Raw genomic sequence first — 6623 nt, 5'->3', positions numbered from 1 at the left:
TAATTTCAGAAGCAACACTAGATGGTTTATTATTAGGCTTCATTTGTTGCTCAAATTCTTTTGCCACAATCTGATTTTCACTCTTATTTTTCTCCTGTTTTGCTGTATTAGCACTATTAATATCATCTTTCAAAATGGATTCAGGAGTCATAGGAAGCAACATAATATTTTTATCCTTATGAACAAGAGTATACTGATTGTTTCTACCATGGTGTACAATTTTTTTATCAAATTGCCATGGTCTACCAAGTAATAAGGAACATGCTTGCATAGGTACCACATCACAATCAACATAATCAGCATATGTAGAGATACTAAAATGCACACGAACAATACGTGTTACCTTAACCTTGCCGCTGTTGTTGAACCATTGGATGTAGTAAGGATGTGGATGCGGTCTTGTGGTGAGAGATAGCTTCTCCACCATCTCCATGCTAGCCAAGTTATTGCAGCTCCTTCCATCTATGATGACGCGAACAGAATGTTCCTTCACAACTCCCTTTGTATGGAACAAATTATGCCTCTGATTTTGCTCAGCTTGTGTAACCTGCACACTCAAAACATGTTGAGCAACTAAACATTCATACCTGTCAGCATCTTCAGCAGCCATGTATTGCGTCTCATGATCAGAATCATCTCCACCGTGTTCTTCATGTGTAATAAGAGCCAAAGTCTCCTCATCGTAGTCACTAGCGGACTCATACCCACCATCCTCAGTAACAATCATCACACACTGAGATTTGCATTCTCTCGCAAAATGTCCTCTTCCCTTACAACGACGACAAATAATATCACTTGTGTGCCCTGTTGATGCCATGGAAGAAGAAGAGATCTACGCAGGCCCAGCATGTGTGCTCTTGGTAGATAGTGGTGGTTGTGCCTGCTTTCTTGTATCACGGCTGGAGGTGGCACCTAATGGACGTGTTGGTCCAGTCAAAGTAGAGGATGCACGTGGTATCCATGATGAAGATCGACCTGCAGAAAAGTTAGTTCGCGCCAATGCCTGTCGATCCTGCACTTCACGTTTAGCTTTACAAGCAAGATGGAATAAACGAGTGATATTAGTATACTCCTTATACTCTAGAATGGTTTGAATCTCTCTATTTAATCCACCCATAAAACGTGCAAGCATAGATTCATTCTCCTCAACAATACCACATCTAATCATGCCAGTTTGTAATTCCTGATAATATTCTTCTACATAATTTTTTCCTTGTCTTAAACGCTACAATGTTTGAAGTAATTCACGTTGATAATATGGTGGAACCCAACGAGTACGCATAGCAGTTTTCAAAGAAGCCCAAGTAGCTGGAATAGGATATAATCTACAATGTTCAGACCACCAAACACATGCGAAGCTAGTGAAAGCACAAACAGCAGCAGGAACATGTCTCTCCTCGGGATATTGTAAACATGTAAAACGTTGTTCAGTTTCTAACTCCCAAGTAAGATATATATCAGGAACATATCTACCCTCAAATGGTGGAATATTCAATTTCAGTTTAGGAAGATGGTCATGATCTCGTACCTCATATGGCGGTGCAGCCCTACCGTTGCGATGATATACCTGAGGACGACCTGGTGGTGGTGGTGGTGGTTGCACGTAGTTCTGATTTTGACCAACCTCATCCTCGTTACAATTCTGCATAGCTTGTTAGCACGAAACATAAATCCATCGTTAAGAATGAACTTGTTCCAAGTTATCCCTTCCTTACAATTCTGCAATACATCTTTAAATTCAGCATCATGCACATATTGATCTTTGATGGTCTCCGAACCAAATATTTTAAATTCAAGTTGTGAAAGCACAGTATAACAATGAGACAATGCATCAGCAATAACATTTTCTTTACCCTTCTTGTGTTTAATGACATACGGGAAATTCTCAATGAATTCAACCCATTTAGCATGTCTACGGTTCAGTTTTGCTTGACTTTTAATGTGTTTCAAAGATTCATGATCAGAATGTATAACAAATTCCTTGGGCCATAAATAATGTTGCCATGTTTCTAAGGTTGGAACAAGAGCATATAATTCTTTATCATAAGTAGAATAGTTCAGACTAGGCCCACTCAATTTTTCAAAAAAGTATGCAACAGGTTTGCCATCTTGTAATAACACACCTCCTAATCCAATTCCAATAGCATCACATTCAAGCTCAAAAGTCTTATTAAAATCAGGAAGTTGGAGTAAAGGAGCATGTGCCAACTTATCTTTCAATACTGTGAAGGCTTCTTCCTGTGCGGTACCCCAAACAAAAGGCACATCCTTCTTTGTAAGCTCGTTGAGAGGTGCAGCAATGGTGCTGAAATCTCTCACAAAACGCCTATAGAAACCAGTGAGGCCAAGGAAACTCACTTGTGTGACCATTTTGGGCTGCGGCCAACTCTCAATATCTTCAATCTTGGCTTTATCAACTTCAATTCCCTGTGGAGTAACAACATAGCCAAGAAAAGATACTCGGTCGGTGCAAAAGGTGCACTTTCCAAGGTTGCCAAACAAACGTGCATCACATAGAGCAATAAAAACAGCACTTAAATGTTCCAAATGTTCCTCCAAAGATTTGCTATAAATCAATATGTCATCAAAGTAAACTACCACAAATTTTCCAATGAAAGCACGTAAAACTTTGTTCATTAATCTCATGAAAGTACTAGGTGCATTGGTTAACCCGAAAGGCATGACCAACCACTCATATAATCCAAACTTAGTTTTAAATGATGTTTTCTATTCATCTCCCAACTTCATACGAATTTGATGGTATCGACTATGCAAATCAACTTTGGAGAATATTGTAGAGCCACTCAATTCATCAAGCATATCATCTAGCCTAGGAATAGGATGACAATAACTAATAGTAATATTATTAATGCCTCTACAATCAACGCACATACGCGACGTACTATCCTTTTTGGCACTAAAATGATGGGAACATCACAAGGACTAAGGGATTCGCGTATATAACCTTTGTCGAGCAGCTCCTGTACTTGACGCATAATCTCCTTCGTTTCCTCTGGATTGGTACGGTGTGGTGCATGGTTGGGTAGTGATGCACCGAGAATTAAGTCAATTTGATGCTTAATCCCTCGAATAGGTGGTAATCCCGGTGGCACGTCTTGTGAAAAGACGTCAGCGAACTCCTGCAAAATGTTAGTGACAGCAGGAGGCAAAGATGAAGGCACATCCTCGAATGAAAATAATGCCTCTTTGCACACAAAAGCATAGCAAACATATTTGCTAAAATCTAGATCATCAATATCAGATTTGGTGGCAAGTAAACATGCACTTTTCAATTTAATTTCAGAAGCAACACTAGATGGTTTATTATTAGGCTTCATTTGTTGCTCAAATTCTTTTGCCACAATCTGATTTTCACTCTTATTTTTCTCCTGCTTTGCTTTATTAGCTCTATTAATATCATCTTTCAAAATGGAATCAGGAGTCATAGGAAGCAAAGTAATATTTTTATCCTTATGAACAAGAGTATACTGATTGTTTCTACCATGGTGTACAGAATTTTTTATCAAATTGCCATGGTCTACCAAGTAATAAGGAACATGCTTGCATAGGTACCACATCACAATCAATATAATCAACATATGTAGAGATACTAAAATGCACATGAACGATACGTGTTACCTTGACCTTGCCGCTGTTGTTGAACCATTGGATGTAGTAAGGATGTGGATGTGGTCTTGTGGTGAGAGATAGCTTCTCCACCATCTCCATGCTAGCCAATTTATTGCAGATCCCTCCATCTATGATGACGCGAATAGAACATTCCTTCACAACTCCCTTTGTATGGAACAAATTATGCCTCTGATTTTTCTCAGCTTGTGTAACCTGCACACTCAAAACACGTTGAGCAACTAAACATTCATACCTGTTAGCATCTTCAGCAGCCATGTATTGCGTCTCATGATCAGAATCATCTCCACCGTGTTCTTCATGTGTAATAAGAGCCAAAGTCTCCTCATCATAGTCACTAGCGGACACATACCCACCATCCCCAGTAACAATCATCACACGATGAGATTTGCATTCTCTCGCAAAATGTCCTCTTCCCTTACAACGACGACAAAAAATATCACTTGTGTGCCCTATTGATGCCATGGAAGAAGAAGAGCTCTGCGCAGGCCCAGCAGGTGTGCTCTTGGCAGATAGTGGTGGTTGTGCCTGCTTTCTTGTATCACGGCTGGAGGTGGCACCTGATGGAGGTGCTGGTTCAGTGGAAGTAGAGGATGCACGTGGTGTCCATGATGAAGATCGACCTGCAGAAAAGTTAGTTCGCGCCAATGCATGTCGATCCTGCACTTCACGTTCAGCTTTACAAGCAAGATGGAATAAACGGTTGATATTAGTATACTCCTTATACTCTAGAATGGTTTGAATCTCTCTATTTAATCCACCCATAAAATGTGCAAGTATAGCTTCATTCTCCTCAACAATACCACATCTAATCATGCCAGTTTGTAATTCCTGATAATATTCTTCTACAGAATTTTTTTCCTTGTCTTAAACGTTGCAATTTTTGAAGTAATTCACGTTGATAATATGGTGGAACCCAACGAGTACGCATAGCAGTTTTCAAAGCAGCCCAAGTAGCTGGAATAGGATATAATCTACAATGCTCAGACCACCAAACATATGCAAAGCTAGTGAAAGCACAAACAACAGCAGGAACACGTCTCTCCTCAGGATATTGTAAACGTGTAAAACATTGTTCTGTTTCTAACTCCCAAGTAAGATATATATCAGGAACATATCTACCCTCAAATGGTGGAATATTCAATTTCAGTTTAGGAGATGGTCATGATCTCATACCTGAGGGGGAGCCCTACCATTGCCATTATTTGCATGTGGACGACCTGTTGGTTGTGGTGCTTGTGGTTGCACGTAGTTCTGATTTTGATCAACCTAATCCTCGTAATCTCCCACATAATCATCCTCCTCCGCATCAGTAGCAGGAGCCACAGAAGAATCAACAGCAGCACCAACAGTTTGACCAGGCGCAAGAGGGACACGGCTCGCTCGGCGGAGGGCTATTTCGACGTGGAGGTAGTTGTTATCGTTGTTGTTGTTGTTGGTGGTGGTGTTGTTGTTGTTGTTGTTGTTGTTGTTGGTGTTGCTATTGTTGTTGTTTTTGTAGAGGTGTGTTAGGTGCAGCCAGTGGTGGTGGTGGAAGACGCGCGATCAATTCATTAAACTTGTTATCGAGCTTTGTTTCAAACGTCTTCTACATGCCATCTATCTTCTCCATGGCCTCTTCAAATCTATTTAGCACATCTTGCACCTGTCCACTCATCATTTGATGAAATTTATCATGCAACTCCTTATTCGTCATGTTCTCCCAGTCAGTCTCGTCAGCTTGTGATCCTGCCATGGTTAGCAGCAATAGAAACACACAAGAATACGATACTACAGACTACTAACAAGAGGTGGTGGTGGGTGTCACAAATCCGTCAAGCAAATCTCAAATTCTTATCAGTTCTTACCCAGCAGCAGGCAGTGATCAACAACCGTCGTAGTCAAAACTCTCAAAGCTTGGATAGAGCGGTTACCAGGGAGAGTCAAACGCACGACGTAGATGTATGTGGAGCTGGGAAGGCTTATAATATGGTAGCAAAAAGGGTCAGCAATAATCAATTCAGAGATGCAAAGTTGAATAAACGCTCAACAACAGTACTATGCTGGTCCTAGGCTAGACCGTGCTAGAGACGCGAGCCTAGAACACTAACAAAGTCACGGTGCTGCACGTAAACAAGGGAAAAGCACACTCTGGAATTTTTTCGCTCTTTTTTGGCGCTCCTCTTTTTTTGCGCTCCTCTCTTTTTTTGCAAAAAATCACTATAATGGCAGTGTCTCAAAACTCTTCCCTCGTCAAACTGACGGGATGGGCACGGAATTTTTTTGATATTTTTTCGGAAATCAGGGCAGCGACGACAAAAAAGTGCGACAAAAAATCACTATGATGGTGAGTGTCTCAACACGCTCCGTGGAACCTAAAAGCAGGATAGGGGAAAATATTTTTGGTCGCCGAAATTTTGGCCTAAAAACTGCCCCAGGGTCTCCAGACTCTTTTTTTTCAGAGACCTACTCAGGCAAGGAAACACAAAACGAAAACTAGATGGATCTCAAAAACAAACCTAATATGAAAAGAACTCTGGTTGGTGGTGGACAAGCAGATGTATATGTGGACTCGGATTGGTGGTGGACAGGCAGATGTATATGTGGACTCGGATTAGTGGTGGACAGACAGATGTATATGTGGACTCGGATTGGTGGTGGACAGGCGGATGTGTATGTGGACTCGGATTGGTCGTGGACAGGCGGATGTATATGGCAGCGGTAAGGAATATGTTGTTGGTGGTGGTATATGGTAGGAACGATGACAATGGTGTGGCGGCGGCGTGACAACTTATGACCAGAACTCGAAACTCTAAAAGACTATACTCTAAGACCAGCAACTAGACACGACGATGCAACCGCAAATTCAACAAAGCAAAATACTGAAAAGACTATGCAAAGGCTCAGATTGGTTCGGATATGATGAACTAACCCTAAATTTTTTTGGGCTTTTTCGTGGACTGTAGGTATGAAGAACAGAGTCGATCTAAACTACG

Source organism: Triticum urartu, chromosome 4A (genome assembly GCF_056163025.1).
Source record: "Triticum urartu cultivar PI428250 chromosome 4A, HENAU_Tu73, whole genome shotgun sequence".
NCBI classification, from domain to species: Eukaryota; Viridiplantae; Streptophyta; class Magnoliopsida; order Poales; family Poaceae; genus Triticum; species Triticum urartu.
The sequence above is the reverse complement of the archived record's forward strand: the minus strand, read 5'-3'. Positions refer to the sequence as shown.